At 44.7% G+C, this 20454-nt stretch overlaps 1 protein-coding gene across 1 annotated transcript in view; it reads left to right on the forward strand.

Annotated features, from left to right (window-relative positions):
- LOC121582571 (transmembrane protein 132D-like) overlaps positions 1 to 20454 on the forward strand; it is a gene marked incomplete at its 5' end in the record, with an annotated part of 96601 nt that overhangs the window by 39566 nt on the left and 36581 nt on the right. The window lies entirely within an intron of this gene.

Consider the following 20454-nt stretch of genomic DNA (forward strand, 5'->3'; position numbering starts at 1 on the left):
AGGAGGCTTTGTCTCTCGTCTGTTTGTGTGTCTGTGTGTGTGCAAGCCAGACTGTGTTTGTGTGTTTTGTGCATGTCAGTGTGTGTGTGTGTGTGTGTGTGTGTGTGTGTGCGTGCATGCATGCAGCTTTACCTCACATGGCTGACTACACTCTGCAGGAGGCTTTGTCTCTCCTCTCTCCAAAGCTGACACCCGCTGTACTGATTGTTTTTACCTCTCTTTGCAATTCTAAACACTCATATCATCGATTTCCTCCTGCTCTAACACTTTGATGTCTTTGTCTCCGTCTACTGCCTGTATCTGAAAAAAACTGAGGAAAGTCAAATTGCTCTTTTTGAACCTTTTAATGATATGATCATTATGTGTTGACTGTGAAGCTAGGATGCCATTTTGAAAGTGGTGTGTCTGAGTAGTGAGGTGAACAAGCTGAAGTTCCGTGTTGAAAGCCCAGACCTCTCTGCTTTGGTTAAACACTAAGCCTGCACTTTTTAATTGGCTGTAATTTGGCTAATAGAGCTTTCGATACTTTCCATCATTGAGAAGTGAATTGAGTGTCACGCTCGTTTACTGATGACTCGTGGAACCAAGGCGCAGCGTGATAAGCGTACATTTTATTAGGTACACAACACACGAACAAAACAACAAAACGAACAATACGTGAAGTCCTGAGGTTACAACAACACAAACCTTAACGGAACAAGATCCCACAAACTAACTGGTGCCAACAGGCTGCCTAAGTATGGTCCCCAATCAGAGACAACGAGCTACAGCTGCCTCTGATTGGGAACCACCCTGGCCAACATAGAACTAAACGATCTAGAACAAAAAACATAGAAAACTAAACATAGAAAATCCACACCCTGGCTCAACATTTAAGAGTCCCCAGAGCCAGGGCGTGACATTGAGTTTGGACTCAGGATAATCCTTTTAAAAAGCGAATGGATACTGTACATCGGCAAGTGACTCTAGACAGCCAAATGTATTACAATAATGCATATTTATTTATGATAAATAGTTTGCAACTTTTTGGCTTTCAGTGTTGTTTTGAGTTGTAGATGTTAGTTTTTTTCACCATGAAAATAAAAATGTATGGTGCAGGCAGATTTTAGTTGTAATTTTCCAAACTGCAGATTGTGGTGGGTAATGGGTTGTGTGGAAATCAAATACCTTCTAAGCTCTTATGGTAATTGGTGAGAAAGCACTTCACCCCCACAAACATTTATGTATTCAGCCCATGACAACAACACATAGACTTCTACTGTGTCTTTAACCTTTGGCTGGCTCCACTCCAATAGGTCTGATATTTCCCCTATTGTCAGACGATTAGCTCCTCCTGCTTCTGTAGTTGCTACTAGGGTCTGTGATGTAACAAAGCAAAGCATAGACTTTACTTCAATCCTTTAATTAGCTAGTGAGGAGATGTTACACCCTGAAAAAGGGGAGAAATAATCACGAACGTGACGCAGTTATGTTTCCTCACTGACAAATTTTGTGTAATGATTTTACAAAATACCACATTTTTACAGAACAACAGATCTACAGGAACCAGAGTTTTGTAGGGTACAAAGCTTATTCAAGTCACAACAGCATAAACTGTAATTCACTAAAACATATACAAATGTTTCAATATAACTGTCAAACACAAAGTAGCTTTAGCTCAGTAACCCATAACTACATTTATCAACCATGTCAACAAAGTATTCAAACACATTATACAAATAACCCCAAATATTATTATTAACAACGACACATGTTCATTCACAATTAGCATAAAATGGCAGCTACTCTCAGTACGAAGCTATCACAACCAAGCAGATTACAGTCACACACGCACCTAATAACTCTCTTCAACTTAACTCTAACTTCCTCAAGATGTTACTAACACATACCTTAAACTCTCTTCACAGGTTAGCAAGTTATTACATTTCAAATTAACTCGTTTCATATCAATAACGTACCTGAAAAAGGGGAGAAATAATCACGAACGTGACGCAGTTATGTTTCCTCACTGACAAATTTAGTGTAATGAGAAAAAAGACCGCGATTCCCCCAGGAAGTTGGGTGGAGACCAGAGCAATCGATCTCAGGCTCATAGATTAAGAGCATTTAGTAGATCACAGATGAACACTTTTACCCTTAAATTAGGCACCACAAAATAAAGTAGTCAATATAACATTTACACATTCCTCTTACAATATTAACCCCTTTTGACTCTTGACGGATTTTAAACACATTTATGCATTTTATCAATCTCTATGAACTAGTACTGGATGCATTCTCTTTTTAACCTTAGATATTTTAAGATCCTTACATACCATGAACTTACTATACTTTTTAGTGTATAACAGGCTATGAATATGTCCTTTAACCTGTCACACTCTCCCGACAAAATAAATGTTGTCCCAACATTACCAACATTATCTTCTTAAACAGTCTATAAGCACTGGACGTAGAAAATCCTCTTCTGTAAGCTAGTCCTTGAGCAGAGGTCAAAGTTCACAGTTCAAATAGAACCAAGAAATTATATTCACAGTCCATATCTGTTGACCAGCTGTATAAACAGTCCATAGCAGTCTTTTCTCATACTATTGTCAACAGTCCATCAGTTTTAATGATCTATATGCATAGTCTGCTAATTGTCTTGTGAAAGTCTGTGAAATCAGTCAGTAGTCCATGGTCAAACATGTCAACTCTGTCTGTGGCCTCAAGTTTGCTGAAGTCCATACATGTAGGGTGGCTGAAGGTAATATCCCTGTAGTGATGGCAGCCATGGAACCAGTCCTGGTGCAGGGTAGACAGGAACAACTGTGGCTGTGGCTGGATACTGTAGCAGGAAGGGATACCAAGCTGATCATAGGTGATACGTCTTGGAGGGTGTCTCTCTCTTTGTGGCAGCTGGTAAGCTGGTTCCTCGGGTTCAGCAGCAGCAGTTAATGAAGGAAAGGCACTTAGTGGACGATCATCCAGCACATTTTCAGCAGGCGAGTTCTATCTCCTCAGCAGGCAGTTCTTTAACTGTTGTTTTCTCCTCCAGCTGATTTTCAACAAGAGGCTGTGCTGGTAAGCGTATCAGGAACTGGCACCGCAACTGTTTGTTTCACTGGTGGGGGCCTGTTTTCCAGACTCTCTCGCTGGTTCAGCATACCCTCTCAGGTACTGTAGGAAATGTGGGGACCTGTAGCGGCTCATGATGAAGGTCATATTCATCCCCGCTGTCTTCATCAGAATCTAGAGGCTGTGATCCAGGCTGATGTCTCTTTTCTTACTTTTGTCATCTTTAGTCATTTCTGGTTGTCTCTCAAAGGTAAGTGGTCACAGGACATGAGCAGGTTTCTGTGCAGGACCCTGGAGCGTCCCCTACCCTTTTCTGGTCTCAACTCATAAATCGGCAGGTCTGAACCCATTTGTCTCACTACTGTGTGAATTTGATCTTCCCAATAGTTACGGAGTTTGCCTGGTCCTTCCTCTTGGTGTCAGGTTTTTAATCAGAACTTCGCTCATGCCAGGCTGTAGCACTGAACTCCTAACTTTAGTGTCATAGTACTTTTTACTTCTTTCAGCAGCTTTCTGAGCATTTTCATTTGCAATGGCGTATGCTTCTTCCATTCCTCGTTTCCAGTTCTCCACGTAGTCTCGCTGGTTACTGGAACCTGCCTCTGTGCACAATCCAAAGAACATATCAACTGGAAGCCTGGGTGATCTCCCAAACAGAAGATAAAATGGTGAATAGCCAGTCACTTCGCAACGGGTGCAGTTATAGGCATAAACCAGTTTGTTTAGAGACTCCTTCCAGTTTGACTTTGTGTCTCAGTTAGTGTCTTTAGCATTTGCAACAATGTTCTGTTCATTCGTTCCACTTGACCGTTCCCCATCGGGTGGTAGGGTGTTGTTCTGGACCCGCCATGCCACTGAGTTTCTTTAACTGATGGAACAACTGATTTTCGAATTCTCCCCTTGGTCATGGTGGATGCGGGAGGGAACCCAAACTTCCAGGGCAAAGTCATTGAAGATGAGATTTGCAGCAGTTTTTCCTGACTTTGATGTGGTGGCGTAGGCTTGAGTGAAACGTGTAAAATGGTCAACAATCACGAGGATGTACTCATATCCCCCTTTGCATCTGTCGAGATGGAGGAAATCTATACATACCAGTTCAAATGGCTGTGTTGTCACAATGTTTGTCAGAGGAGCTCTTGTTTCATGGCCTGGCTTTTTTCTGGGTTGACACAGCTACAAGTTTTAGTCACATAGTGCTCGATGTCAGATTGCATATAAGGCCAGAAGAAGCGGTCACGTACTAGTGATACAGTGCGGTCAGTACCTTTGGTGTCCCATGTTATTGTGCAACTCTTCCATCACTTTACCTTTGTACTGCTCTGGTAGAACTAACTGCTTGCGGGCTGTAGTGATTCTGAAAGAATACCATCACTGTCGATTGTCAATTTGTCCCATTCTCTGAATAGGCATTTTGTCTTTGGACTGAATTCCTTTTGCTCTTTAACTGGCGGTTTGGAACCAGACAGCTTGAAATTCGAGCACAGGACGGATGACCGGATCAGACTCTTGTGCCTCTCTTATCCCTCTCTTTTGGGATCGAGCTGATTGTTGCTGTAGTTGTCTCACCTTCAGCTGATACTGACATAGATGCAGCTGAAATTGACCAAGGCACAAAAGGCTCTTTCTGTACCTCTACTGCTTGTATAGTGGCGGCAATGGTGTCTGGTGAAGCTCCTCAGAACATTCTCTCATCAGTGACTCTACATCCAGTGGCATCCCTCGACAAAGCATCTGCATCACCGTTCTCTCTGCCTGGCCTGTACTTTGTTGTAAAGTGGAAATCAATTCTGCAACCCACCTGGAAGTGGTTAGCGTTCAGTTTGCAGTAGACAGAATGTAGCTGAGCGGGTTGTTATCACTGTATACAGTGAAGGTCGGAGCATAGTACAAATAATCATGGAACTTATCAGTGATTGCCCATTTTAGAGCTAGAAATTCTAGCTTGCCAGAGGTGGTAGTGATAGTTCTTCTCAGCTGCTGTTAAGGTTCGAGAGCCATAAGCAATGACCCTAAGCTTCCCATCTTGCTCTTGATAAAGAACTGCTCCCCAAGCCTTGGTGTGACGCATCAGTGTGTACCACAAATGGCTGAGTGAAGTCAGGGGAAACCTAAGACTGGTGGGTGAAGCAGACCTCAATCAGCTGTTCAAGTGCCTGTTGATGCTGGTCAGTCCACAGGATTGGCTTGTTTGAGGGCACCACATGACTTACTTTCTTTGTTTTGCTTTTCCGTGGGTGGTCAGGTAATTTCTCTGAATCTGCTTTCAGGAGGTCATACAGACAGCTGGCCCTCCTAGAAAAGTCTTTGATGTACTGTCTGTAGTAAGTGAGTAAACCAAGCATTTTTTCTGAGCTGGCCCACGGTCTGTGTCTGATCTCTTTCAATGCTCTTACTGCTTCAAAATCGGCTGGGTCAACTTTGCTGCCGTCTGCAGACACTATTCTGCCCAAATAACGGACCTGGGGTTTAAAGAGATCACACTTACTTGGCTTAGGTTTGATGCCATACTCTCTGAGGCGCTGCAAAACCTTTTTGCACATCATTCGACATGGCTGTCGAAAGTTTTACTGAAACTAGCGTGTCGTCCAGATAAGGGAATGCAGATGTTGTCCCGGAGCCCTTCCAAACATTCCTCCATACAACGCTGAAAAGCTGCAGGAGCGTTCATGAGGCCGAATGGCATACGTATCCACTCACAGAGTCCCCATGGGGGTCACAAATGCTGTCAGTGATCTGCTTTCTTCAGAGATGAACCCTTGGTGATATGCTTTTCCCTGATCTAAAAAGGGAGAACCAGGGAATTACCACCCTAAACTGTCCATGACTGTCCTGGACCCGGGGATGGGCTGGCGGTCGGGATGTGTCTTTCTGTTCAGGTCTCTGTAATCTATACACAACCGGAGGGTCCCGTCCCTTCTTCCTAACGCACACGACAGGTGAAGAATATGAAGAGTTTGACTTCCTAACCCAACCCTGGGCTATGAGGTCATGAAGGTAACCCTTCATCTCCTGATACAGTGGCCTGGGCACTGACATGTATGTGCGCTTGACTGGTTCAGAGTCCTTTAGAGAAATAGTCATTTTCAATCGTTCAATGCAGCCAATGTCATTGTCTGATCTGGAGAAGGAGTGACACTCTTCTCTAAGCATTTTTCCTAACAACCTCTCTCTGTTCTTCGGTTAGGTGACTTAAACCTACTGGTGGATCCCACTGTTCAGTAGCAGTACATGGAGTTTGAACACTAGTGTGATTCACTGTGGCTGGGGTGACAGCTTTTTCAAAGACTTGGGCAGGTAACACAGTCATAATGGTTTGTACTGTACCGATTATGGTGCGTCCTAGCAGGGCAATGTCGTGGTCAGTGGGGTTAGAGACATCAAGCATGACAACTGGAAAAACACCTTTCTTAACTCTGACTAGTGTGTCAAAGAACTCAAGTTCATCTGGCCACTGCGGGTTCAGGTCTGGCTGGAAAAGCATTGTCATGTCATCTTTGAAAGGCTGGGAAGCTACCCGGCACTCAATCTGAATGCTACTGTGTTTTGGTACAGCAACCTTCTCTTTCTTGGTCTTCACTGCGTATTCATCTGTCTGTTCTGCGCTAACAGCCTGTATAAAAGCCCTCACCTTATTTCTTTTGAGGCTTGGGAAGCTTTTTTACTGTACTGTACCGTTTAGTCTTTCGGTCCTTGTCAGGATGTGCTCAATAACATTGAAACCTATGATGGGATGAGATAGGTGACAGCCTTTCATTACCAGCACTGGGATGATCAGTTCCTTCGTTTGGTCAGTTTCAGAGGCTAGCCCGAAAAGTTGTTTCAATCCATCCCAGGTACGGCATTTCAGTCCCATTTGCTGCCGTCAATCTTAGATCATCAGGTGAGTCCAGAATTTCTGAAACATCCCTCAGCCTTGCGTTTGGGAGAGATTCCGCTTTCCATCGTTCATCAATGCCGATACCTGAGAGCCTGTGTCCCATAGAGCTTGGAGGTGGTGGCGATTCAGGTGACACTCAACAAGGCACTGTCTACCGACTAGCGAGGTGACCTTATGGGGGTGGCAACCTTGAGCTAGGGATGGTAAAGAGTGGGCATTTTCTTCTGTACAGGAAAGCTTTTTCACAGGTAGAGTCAATTTTCAGGTGAGTGCATTTTTCCTTATGTTTAGTCCAATGTTGGTTTTGACATCCTTTGGAACAGTACAGTGTCTCTTTTACATGATGAACATTGTTTCAGGTTCTCAAATGACTCTTCTCTGGCACAATTTGCACATTTCTGGGACTTTTTGGTAGCTACGGTTAACACTTGTCCCTCAGCGGTAACCCTTCCCCGTTTAAAGGGGCCTCTTTGGATGGTCTGACTCCCGGATTTTACATCCAGCTTGAAAATGTTCCTCACTCCCACATCGGAAGCAGTGTGTGCAGCGTGCATCTGTTCTGGCCTGCTGGCAGACAAAACACCTCCTTGGAGCTTGAGCAGAGCGGTTGGTATACAGGTTAGGTGCATATTGATACTGCGCAGGGTCAGGTGCTTGGGGCTGACTGTAGTTGCTGTAATACTGCTGCTGGGAAACAGGTGGCTGGGGGTCCCTATCTGGCCTCCTAACTGGAAGTGGGGCATGGGCATAAGGCGATGACTGAAACATAGGCTGCTGTAATGTCTCCTTAATCCTGAGCAATCTCTGCACTGAGACCTTTTAGGAAGCTACACCTGTCTTAAGTTCAGCTAACTCTGTTAACAGTTCTGCGGGTATCTTAGCTTTGGCTTCCTTCACAGGACACTTTGCAGATGGCGTATCTTCTAACTGAACTACACTTACAGTTGTAGCAGGCTGTGGGGCATTAAAACGCTTTTTGTTTCGTCTTTCTATCTCATTAGCACAAGCAATGTTAAGCTTCTCTAGCAAAACCTCATCTGATGTTTCGCTATCAAGCAGGAGAGGCTGCATGTCTATCCTGATACTGTCACTCTGGAGACCTGTAAGGACTTGTGTAAACACATGCGCTGGACTAGAGCAGGGTCATACTTAAGCCCTGATTCTGACTCCTGGGACGCAAATAGTACTTTCTGCCTCAAATCTAAGACGCGCATCAGGAAGCTTTGAGGGGTCTCCTTGCTATGCTGTGCTTCTGAAGCTAGCTGTTTGTAAAGCTCTGTTGCACTCTTCTCTTGGAAGTGGGAGAACGCGGGATGCATCTAAGTGTGGGAAGAGTTAGCTGGGGTTTACCTTCCAAGTAGCTGCGTAGCAGTGAGCCTGAGAAATAGCCCTGATTACTGCGTCTACTATTTCTACCTCAGGATAGCCTCTGTTAAGTCCATTCTCAATCTGATGGGCAAGGCTGGAAAAAGTCAGTTTATCTTTCTGGCCCGGTTCACCTATCTGACCAGAAATTTTTTAACTCTTTGCGCCAGTATGAGCCGGGCTGTGCACTGGGTGAGAGCTGCATGCTCCTCTGAAGATGGGCAGGGGGTTGGGGCTGGCGCAGAGAATCACTGGCTTGGTCTGCAGTACTCTGCTCAGTTCCCACCCCTTGTTGTGGGGTTACAGTTCTCAGTCCCTCTATTCTGTGATGTGTTCTGGCTGTTTCAATATCATGGTCAGTTTGCCCTGTCTTGCTATCTATGCCACTGATCATCTCTGTCATTTTGTCTTTAAGTAACAATAATTCCGACATGCCGCCATCTTCTAACTCTGCAACTTCCTCTCTTTCAAGGAACATCATAATGTGAGTCATCAGTGATATGCGGGATTTGTCTTGAACATCTCTTCTCTGTTCGCCTGATATGTCAAGGAAATCACATACGTCTAGTAACTTGTCTTTAGTCAGGGTGTGCAATTCTCCTACTACCTCTTCCTGTAGTTCTTCCAAGGCGGTTGTCATGTTGACAGGACAGGAGGGACCTTTACTGTGCAGGAGTTGACTCTGAATTAGGTGGTCCTTACTGTCTCTGATGGTCTCTCAACGGCCTCAGTTGACACGTACTTAACCCCCAACTTCCAGCTCCCCTCGAACAGCAACACTTTCCTCACTGCAGCCTGCCTGGGTTGTTATGTAGGGATTTAGCTGGCTCGGAATTCAGCGACCAGGATGTGGAAGCCGGACATCTGAGCAGCAATCTCAGCGGAGCCTCCAAAATGTTACACCCCTGAAAAAGGGGAGAAATAATCACGAACGTGACGCAGTTATGTTTCCTCACTGACAAATTTTGTGTAATGATTTTACAAAAATACCACATTTTACAGAACAACAGATCTACAGGAACCAGAGTTTTGTAGGGTACAAAGCTTATTCAAGTCACAACAGCATAAACTGTAATTCACTAAAACATATACAAATGTTTCAATATAACTGTCAAACACAAAGTAGCTTTAGCTCAGTAACCCATAACTACATTTATCAACCATGTCAACAAAGTATTCGAAACACATTATACAAATAACCCCAAATATTATTATTAACAACGCACATGTTCATTCACAATTAGCATAAAATGGCAGCTACTCTCAGTACGAAGCTATCGCTTGCAACCAAGCAGATTACAGTCACACACGCACCTAATAACTCTCTTCAACTTAACTCTAACTTCCTCAAGATGTTACTAACACATACCTTAAACTCTCTTCACAGGTTAGCAAGTTATTACATTCAAATTAACTCGTTTCATATCAATAACGTACCTGAAAAAGGGGAGAAATAATCACGAACGTGACGCAGTTATGTTTCCTCACTGACAAATTTAGTGTAATGAGAAAAGACCGCGATTCCCCCAGGAAGTTGGGTGGAGACCAGAGCAATCGATCTCAGGCTCATAGATTAAGAGCATTTAGTAGATCACAGATGAACACTTTTACCCTTAAATTAGGCACCACAAAATAAAGTAGTCAATATAACATTTACACATTCCTCTTACAATATTAACCCTTTGACTCTTGACGGATTTTAAACACATTTATGCATTTTATCAATCTCTATGAACTAGTACTGGATGCATTCTCTTTTTAACCTTAGATATTTTAAGATCCTTACATACCATGAACTTACTAATACTTTTTAGTGTATAACAGGCTATGAATATGTCCTTTAACCTGTCACAAGGACAGTATGTAATACATTCGATTAGAAAATAAAATGACTTAGAGTAATAGCAGGAAAGAAGAGGAAAGTAAAGATGGATCGCTGTGGAAAACATTTGAGAACATCTTGAGTCTTTTCAAGAAGTAGTGGGAGCCAGGTGTGATTCTGTCTGTAATGGCTGGGGCCCCATTATGTTTGTGCCAATGCCCATACACTGAGAGAGACATGGTCAGGCTACGGTTTTCTACTCTTATTAACTTTCCTCATCACACACACACACACACACACACACACACACACACACACACACACACACACACACACACACACACACACACACACACACACACACACACACACACACACACACACACACACACACACATATATACACAAACACAGCATGTTGACAGCGTTGGTTCCGAGTGCGTGGCCCATCCATTATTACTTTATGACTCATCCCTGGCTTACATCTTACAAGTAGACATGTGAACCTGGTGGATATTACACTCTGAGAGCAGGAGATTGAAGATAGAGAGAAAACATGATTACACTCAGTTAATGACGGGAGCTGTCTGTCTTGGCAGGGGAAACCACTAGGTGCCAATCATCACTGCTACTCTGGATATAAAGTGCCACCTGTCCTCGTTCACCCATAGACCTGTTGGTCCTTTGCCTCTCTGCCTCCCCACACAGTCACCCACTTCATTGTCTTTCTGTCAGGATTGAGAGAAATGTGTAAATGATAGAAAGAAATTAGAACAATTAATTCAGGTCCACGGACAGCACGCTAAACAATGAACATGCAAAGGGAGGAAGAGAGAGATAGAGAGAGAGGGGGAGAGGAAGAGCGAGAGAGAAGGAGAAGGAGAGAGAGAAAAATAATATGCCAGTGAGAGAGACGTGTGAGAGAGCGAGAGGGGAGGGAGAGAGAAACCATCCGTTAAATTAACAGGCTTGAAAGAGTATGTCACACCCTGGCTCGGGGACTCTATATGTTGAGCCAGGGTGTGTGCATTCTATGTGTTCGTTTTCTATGTTGGGTATTCTAGTTGTTCTGTTTCTATGTTTGCCTGTATGACTCCCAATCAGAGGCAACGAGTGTCAGCTGTCGGCTGGTTGTCTCTGATTGGGAGCCATATTTAATCTGTATGTTTTCCTTTGGGTGTTGTGGGTTTTTGTTCCTTTACGGTCATTGTTACTGTGGACTTTACGAATCGTCTATTGTTTTGGTTTTTGCACTTTAATATAATAAAGTCAATCATGTTCGCTCAACACGCTGCGTATTGGTCTACTCCTTTTGAAGACGATCGTGACAGAAAAACCCACCATACAAAGACCAAGCAGCGTGTCCAGGAACACACGCAGGAGGTGACGCTGGTGGATGTCCTCCTCGGTTGGGGGCAGATTACCGAGGAGGAGGCCGTCCGGTACCGGAGGGCGATGAAGGGGGAGACCCAGGCAGGAGTGGAGAAGCGGCGTCAACCGGGCCGTGGTCGGAAAGGCGAGAGACACCCCCAATAATTTTTTAGGGGGGGGGCACACGGCATGGGCGACTGGGCAGCAGGAGGCTGCCACAGGGCGAATCGGGAGATTAAGAGAGGAGGCCACCGGCTTTTGGGGGCCAGAAGGCAGGTTGGCGGAGCCTGGATGGAGAGCAGAGCCAACTCCCCGTACTCAGGCATGGCAGCATGAGACTGGGCAGGTTCCGCGGTATGCGGAGATGCGCACTGTGCCGCGAGTGGTCCGGCATAGTCCGGTACGTCCTGTGCGAGCACCCCGCACGTGTTGTGCGAAGGTGGGCATGCAGCCAGGACGGAGTGTGCCGGCTCAGCGCTCGCGGCCTCCAGTGCCTCTCCTCGGTCCCGGATATCCTGCGCCAGTGTCACGTGCTGTTATGCCAGTACGGGTACACAGCCCTGTACGTCCTGTGCTGATGCCTCACACAGAGTGTGTGAAGGTAGGCATTCAGCCAGGACGGGTTGTGGCAGCTCTTCACTCCAGGTCTCCTATCCGTCTCCATAGCCCAGTCCGGCCTGTTCCTGCTCCACGCACCAAGCCTACGGGGTGCGTCGTCAGCCCAGCCCGGCCTGTCCCTGCTCCACGCACCAAACCTACGGTGTGCGTCGCCAGCCCTGCCCGGCCTGTTCCTGCTCCACGCACCAAACCTACGGTGTGCGTCGCCAGCCCAGCCCGGCCTGTTCCTGCTCCACGCACCAAGCCAGGGGTGCGAGTCGCCAGCCCGGCCCGGTCTGTTCCTGCCACTCGCACCAAGCCAGGGGTGCGAGTCGCCAGCCTGGTCCAGCCTGTTCCTGCCACTCGCACCAAGCCAGGGGTGCGAGTCGTCAGCCTGGTTCAGCCCGTTCCTGCTACTCGCACCAAGCCCGGGGTGCGAGTCGTCAGCCTGGTAAGACCGGTCAGCTGCTCCACAACGGAGCGTAAGCAATCCGCTCCGTCAATGTCCAGTCCAGATCCAGCCAGCGGGGTCAGACCGGACCAGGGGCGCTACGGGGGTAGTATGGAGGGGTGGTGGTCAAAGCCGGAGCCGGAGCCGCCTCCGAGGAGGAATGCCCACCCAGCCCTCCCCTGTTTGGGGTGTTTAGACACGGTCGCAGTCCGCGCCTTTAGGGGGGGGTACTGTCACACCCTGGCTCGGGGACTCTATATGTTGAGCCAGGGTGTGTGCATTCTATGTGTTCGTTTTCTATGTTGGGTATTCTAGTTGTTCTGTTTCTATGTTTGCCTGTATGACTCCCAATCAGAGGCAACGAGTGTCAGCTGTCGGCTGGTTGTCTCTGATTGGGAGCCATATTTAATCTGTATGTTTTCCTTTGGGTGTTGTGGGTTTTTGTTCCTTTACGGTCATTGTTACTGTGGACTTTACGAATCGTCTATTGTTTTGGTTTTTGCACTTTAATATAATAAAGTCAATCATGTTCGCTCAACACGCTGCGTATTGGTCTACTCCTTTTGAAGACGATCGTGACAGAGTACAGCATCCTGCATCCTTCCCATGCATATTTCTTGTTCAATTTCTAGTGATGTTTGTCTCTGTTTTCTCATTATAAGAAAGCTCTTTATATCAGAAACACTATCATTAGCATTTCATTAACAACCTCAAAGCTTGCTTTCTGTCAAATGCTAATATTAGTATTATGCTCACAGTTCCATAGCACTCTAATCACTACCATTAGCATTTCTCTAACATAGTCCCATGGATTAGTGCTATTATCTGAAATAACCGGGGTTTGCCTAAATGTAAGTGTTCCAAGCTATGTCTACATTGGTGACATGACGGGTAATGACAAAGTGTCGACAATAAAGACAAACATTCACTCATCCCAATGTCAAAGTAATGTCCTCTAAAGGCGAGGGGAGATTAAGGAGATAAGTCAAAAGAGAAAGCTGTCCTGCATCAGTGATTTATACACACAACAATCACAACATCACACCAGCCAGAGATGGCAGCCTCCCATCATTCATGTTGTTTCTCTGTCAAGAACTGTGTTTAGGTAAAGACCTAGTAGTCAGTCAGTGGTAATAGTACCTTGCTGTAGCTAGCTAGCAGATTGGGGCTGTCTGCTAGCATGCTAGCATACTAAGTATCCTCTAAGAAGCATTTAATGAACTGACATAGCAGCCAGTCAGTGGTAATAGTAGCCTAGCTAGCAGAGTGGGGCTGTCCGCTAGCATGCTGAGCAAGCTACTCTCTAGGAAGCATTGGCTGTCTTCATGTGCATTTAATACCCCTCATAACTTAATTAAGTCCTCTTGTGGATATGTTGGATTTTAATTCACTGCTTTGTCTTCCTGGGGTGTGTGTCGACAGCACTAATTCTCTCTCACGTGAAAAAAAGCTAATCTCTATCCTGGCTCCCCCTCTCACCACACTCTTAAGTCGCTGTGAGAAAACAGAAATCAAACAAAGTAGTGCGGGAAAAGTCAGCTCCCATCAAACGCTATCCAGATTCTGGTGAGGATTTGTTTTATTTCAGCTGATAGGGCTTAACGGCTGCTTTCTCTCTCTCTCTCTCTCTCTCTCGCTCTCTCTCTATCTCTCATACTCTATATCTCTCTCTTGTTCTTTCTCGCTCGCTCTCACACATACACACACACTTTCACCCTCTCTCTCTCTTTCTATACCTTGTCTTAAAACAGCAACATCTATTTGTGTCAAGCTTCATTTCCAAGACTAGCCCTTTCTGTCCGCCTCTATGTTTGTGTGGTTTGTGTGTTTGTTTTCATGTTAGCTTGTTTTTACTCTCCTCATACTGTCAGGCTCCTAACCTCACAGCAGCTCAGAGAACAGGGCAGGGCCTGACTTCAGCAAACTGAAGGACCCAAGCTCATTTTAATCAAAAGGCCTTCAGAACCGCTAACGGTCCTAAACAGGCTTTATCACAGATGAGAAAAGAAAATAGCAGTGCTTTAATATTTAGTCCCTAACAGGAATCAGAGCTCAGTTGTCAAGCTGGTAACAAATACACAATAACCAAAACCCACAGATTATCAAGCCAACAATTTGTGTAATAAATCAATATGTAATTAATGAGGAGGGTATAAATCACAGTGAGTCCTGATGAAATAATCAATACTGGTATTTATTACTTCTTCAGATGGCAGAATGCCCAACAAAATAAATATGTATTTGCTAATACCCAGGCATGAGAAATCAAGAACTACAAACCCCACTCCAAGTGAACAGTAGAATGAGTCAAGGTACAGTCCAGTTGGCAATATGTGAGACAATCATTTCATAAAAGATAATGCCTGCCATTAAATGGTCAAGAATCAGCTATCCTGGCACCCCAATGGTTCAACGAGCTCCCCCCTGATGCTAGGACAGCAGAGTCCCTGCCCATCTTCCAAAAACATCTGAAACCCTACCTCTTCAAAGAGTATCTTAAATAATCCCACACCCTTGCCTTTTGTTAATTAACTGACTTTGCTGATAGCTACTTTATTGAGAAAAATGGTACTTACAATGACTGAGATATGTGGCTGTCTCACCTAGCTATCTTAAAATGAATGCACTAACTGTAAATCGCTCTGGATTAGAGTGTCTGCTAAATGACTAAAATGTAAATGTTATGAAAACTGGTGATTGAACTAGCCTACCCTTTCCTTCCCTAGACCTGTTGGAAATGACTGACATATCTCTGTGAATGATGTCGTTGATGAAATACCATTTTGCTGATTTTTCCCTGTCTGCCATCTTCATCTTGTCATTCCATTTATCAGCCAATGCATTTCCAGCCTCCTGCTCATTGCTGTGCCTGCCGCCCTCATCCCTGGCCATAACCATTGAAAATATAACATTCTCAGAGTGTATTGAACTTACTGGTTGAAAACTGTTTATTTCTCTGGGGAAAATATGGGTGTGGATATACAGAAAACAGAAATATTCCTCTCTCCTTAGCTTTCAGTTACTGAAGACAGGTTTGCACTGGAGAATAGTAAGGATGAGCTATAGAATAATATGAGGCTGAGCTATAGCTCATTACCACAGATCCAGGATCAGCTCTCCTCAGCCCCCAGTGTTAGATGAACCACAAAAAGGTCAGAGTCAATCCATAGTAGGAGGCCTAACAATATCACAATAACAAAGCAATAACACAAGCCTGACTTGGCCCCCTCAATGTGTTCAACAGCAATTGGGCATTCTTCTCCTTGTCCCCAAGATGCCTCCGGTCGATACCCATCTTCCTGTGTGAGCGTTGTTGGTTTGTGTGAGCACTGTGTGTCATCTCCTGCCTGTCAGTGATGCTGCTGGTGAGCCTAGAGCATGCCTGCCATCCTTACGGATGCACACACATAGCCTAAAGGGAGCCCAGCGCACTGATCAATAGCCTTCTTAATCATCCTGCTGTTTGTGCATGCGTGTGTTTTAAAGCCCCTCTAGCTGGGTCCGTCCTTGAGCTTGAGGCCTACTACGAATATCAGAGCCGCGCTTGGTCCTTACACACAAATCATCCATCTCCCGATCAACCCCCCCCCCCAACCGCACAGAGGTGTAATGGCCTTTAATCGATTCCCTCCCTCTCTGTGTGCAATCTTAAGAAAAGCGTGTGTGTGAGGAGGCAATCCTCCCCTGCTGGGTCAGGACGCGCTGGATGGTCCGCTCCTCAAGCCGAGTGTGTGTGGTAATGATTGGTGTATGTGTGTGAGTGGATCAGTGTGTGTGTCTCTCTGTGTATGTTGGATCGCTTATCAACCGCTGGGCCAGAGCGTCATACCATGGGCCATTAATAAGGCATGCTCTCCACCAGCCACTCTTAGCCCCAGGAGGGCCCAGGCGGCAGGTCCAGGCCCCAGGGAGGAGAGGGGGGATAGCGGGAGAGTCGAGGATGAGCTGGCCTGGTTCAGGTGCCACCCGCATCACAGCAAATCTCACACCCCCAAGGCCAGATGGGCGAGATTGAGCCCTTGCAGAGGCAGAGCTGAATGCTAAGGGAGTGCCCTGCGAAACACACAGACTAGACCCCGTCAATCACACCTCAGCCGTTCTTAAACACATACCTCTCCTGAAGACATGTGCACACCTTTACAGCGCTCTAACATAGACGCATGCACACATAGTCACACTAAAGTAGATTTGCGGTTCAAATAGCTATACACAATCACACACACACAGGAGTCAGGAGTTTTAGAGGAACCATTGTTTTATTTTCACGTTAATTTCAGCATTGGTTCCTCAAAGGGACGAGAAAGGGCAGTAAATTATATTTTATCAACAATATTTCAAAGAAATGAACAGAATTTATAACGTTTCGATAACAGCAAATATACATAACTAATATTGCAAAAAGATCTAACGAAATGTCTATATAAAAACAGAATAAATTGTCAGATAAATGCCATTTAAATGTCAAAGGAAAAGTTTCTAAACACAACATCATTAAATAGATCAAGTGTATAAAAGGAGAATTGCTTATAAATCAAAACCATTAACATCTCGACAATGTTACGAAATGAAAATATATACAGTACCAGTCAAAAGTTTTGACACACCTATTCATTCAAGGTTTTTTATTTATTTATACTATTTTCTACATTGTAGAATAATAGTGAAGACATCAAAACTATGAAATAACACATATGGAATCATGTAGTAAGCAAAAAAGTGTTAAACAAATAAAAATATATTTGAGATTTGAGATTATTCAAATAGCCACTGTTTGCCTTTATGACAGCTTTGCACACGCTTGGCATTCTCTCAACCATCTTCACCTGGAATGCTTTTCCAACAGTCTTGAAGGAGTTCCCACATAAGCTAAGCACTTGTTGGCTGCTTTTCCTTCACCCTGCCTTCCGACTCATCCCAAACCATCTCAATTGGGTTGAGGTCGGCGGATTGTGGAGGCCAGGTCATCTGATGCAGCACTCCATCACTCTCCTTCTTGGTAAAATAGCCCTTACACAGCCTGGAGGTGTGTTGGGTCATTGTCCTGTTCAAAAACAAATGATAGTCCCACTAAGCCCAAACCAGATTGGATGGCGTATCGCTGCAGAATGCTGTGGTAGCCATGCTGGTTAAGTGTGCCTTGAATTCTAAATAAATCACAGACAGAGTCACCAGCTAAGCACACCCACACCATAACACCTCCTCCTTTTTTACATTTTTAAGCAGACGCTCTTATCCAGAGCAACTTACAGTTAGTGAGTGCATACATTATTATTTTAAATATGATTTAAATATATAATAATTCATACTGGCCCCCCGTGTGAACCCACAAGCCTGGCGTTGCAATTGCCATGCTCTACCAACTGAGCTACATCCCTGCCGGCCATTCCCTCCCCTACCCTGGACCAATTGTGCGCCGCCCCATGGGTCTCCCGGTCGCTGCCGGCTACGACAGAGCCTGGATTTGAACCAGGATCTCTAGTGGCACAGCTAGCACTGCGATGCAGTGCCTTAGACCACTGCGCCACTCGTGAGGACCTCAGGAGGACCACTCCTCCATGCTTTACGGTGGGAACTACACGTGCGGAGATCATCTGTTCACCCACACCGCGTCTCACAAAGACACAGCGGTTGTAACCAAAAATCTCCAAATTTGGACTCCAGACTAATGTCCATTGCTCATGTTTCTTGGCCCAAGCAGGTCTCTTCTTCTTATTGGTGTCCTTTAGTAGTGGTTTCTTGGCAGCAATTCAGACCATGAAGGCCTGATTCACACAGTCCCATCTGAACAGTTGATGTTGAGATGTGTCTGTGACTTGAACTCTGTGAAGCATTTATTTGGGCTGCAATTTCTGAGGCTGGTAACTCTAATGAACTTATCCTCTGCAGCAGAGGTAACTCTGGGTCTTCCATTCCTGTGGCGGTCCTCATGTGAGCCAGTTTCATCATAGCGCTTGATGGTTTTTGCGACTGCACTTGAAGAAACTTTCGTATTGATTGACCTTCAAGTCTTAAAGTAATGATGGACTGTCGTTTGTCTTTGCTTATTTGAGTGTTCTTGCCATAATATGGACTTGGTCTTTTAGCAAATAGGGCTATCTTCTGCTGCCACTCATGAGACAGGGGTCGCGGGGCTCCGGAGTGCTGAAATGGACAGCGCCCTATGCCCAGTCGGCAATGGATATTTCCCATTTGAGGGAATTTTGGAATTTTTTAGGCAAATTTCAGTTCACACACACACACACAAACGCACACACGCTGATATGCCCTCCTACTACTCTTGAATACATACACACTACCTTTAGGGTGTAAGAGCCTGGAGTCATGAGCCTTACCTGTATAAGTCACCATGGAAACATACTGTATGTGCATGAGCCAACTGCACAGCACACATGAAGTGGTTTTACCATGGTTCATTTATTTGGGGCGTAACATTGAATGAACCAGGAAGTGGGTATACACTGAATTAAGATAACTTGGCTGTGTTCCTTAGACAATATTGTTGTTACAATCGATTGGATTATCCCTGGTCTCAGATGAGTATTTGAGACTTATTTCATTATTGCGGTTGTTATCTTCACAGTTGAAAGAGAATGAAAACATGATAAGGCAATATACTGTAGATGTAATACAATGGAATAGTGCAACAGGATAGTAAGGCTACAGAAATTCGTAATGGCACACTGTACATCTGCTATGATATTGATGAAAAATTCAGCCCTGGCATTTCAGCCACACCAGCCCGTGCGCGGTAATAGAGGGGTCCGAGTATGACTACAGGACAGAAATAACACACTTCACCCAATTGTGCAAGGGAAACAGACTCCTTCTTAATGAAAAAAAAAGGAAATGACAATAAACTTCAGAACTATAAAAGAAGACACAACCCCATCCACATTGACTCAGAATAAATATAATCAGTTGAACAATAATACATATCTTGGAACTATAATTGACTCAAAACTCTCCTGGACTGCAAACACACAACAGATATACAAAAAAGGACAACAACAACTGTATTTTATGAGGCGAATTAAATAAATATCAGGTCAATAAAAGAATAACAACCATATTCTACACATCCTTTGTTCAGAGTGTTCTCACATTCTGTTTCCAAGCCTGGTACAATCAGCTATCCATCGCAAATAAAAAACAACTACATAAAATAGTAAAGCTGTCAAGCAAAATCAGTGGAGTTAATTTCAAGAACATGGCGCTGTTCTTGGAGAGAGTAGTGAGGGCAGGAGCGAGAATTGCCACCGACCTGACACACCCACTGTAACCATCTTTACAAAACCGCCAGAGCCCAGAAATCATTAATTCCCACCAGCATAAGTCAATTCAATAAATAACTGCTCAACTCCTCCCTCAACTCTGTCTGTCTGTCTGTCTGTCTGTCTGTCTGTCTGTCTGTCTGTCTGTCTGTCTGTCTGTCTGTCTGTCTGTCTGTCTGTCTGTCTGTCTGTCTGTCTGTCTGTCTGTCTGTCTGTCTGTCTGTCTGTCTGTAACTCCTAAGTGTGAATTGCTATTACATATAGAGCCAACATATTAAGGAACTCTCTGTTTTCTTCCTACCCCCGCTGCACTCACCTCTGAGCTGTCTCTGCAACATCCTAGTTGTGAATGAATAAACACATTTATATATATATATTTAGCGCAATAACATGGTATGTACTAGCATGCTAGCAGATACCCATAGACTTCCAGTCATTGTGCTAATGCTAGTTAGCATTGGCTTGCGAAACTATCTTTAACTTCCTTCATACTGGACACAGAGACATAAAAATTTTATCCACGAGTTCATCTGAAAATCCCAAAGTATCCCTTTAAAATAAAGTGTTACCCATTCTAGTTGTGAATGTTTAAATACAGATGTTAGATGAAGAAAATCACTGAATAAAGGAATTATAGATGACCATT

This window comes from Coregonus clupeaformis, chromosome 15, assembly GCF_020615455.1.
Source record: "Coregonus clupeaformis isolate EN_2021a chromosome 15, ASM2061545v1, whole genome shotgun sequence".
NCBI lineage: Eukaryota > Metazoa > Chordata > Actinopteri > Salmoniformes > Salmonidae > Coregonus > Coregonus clupeaformis.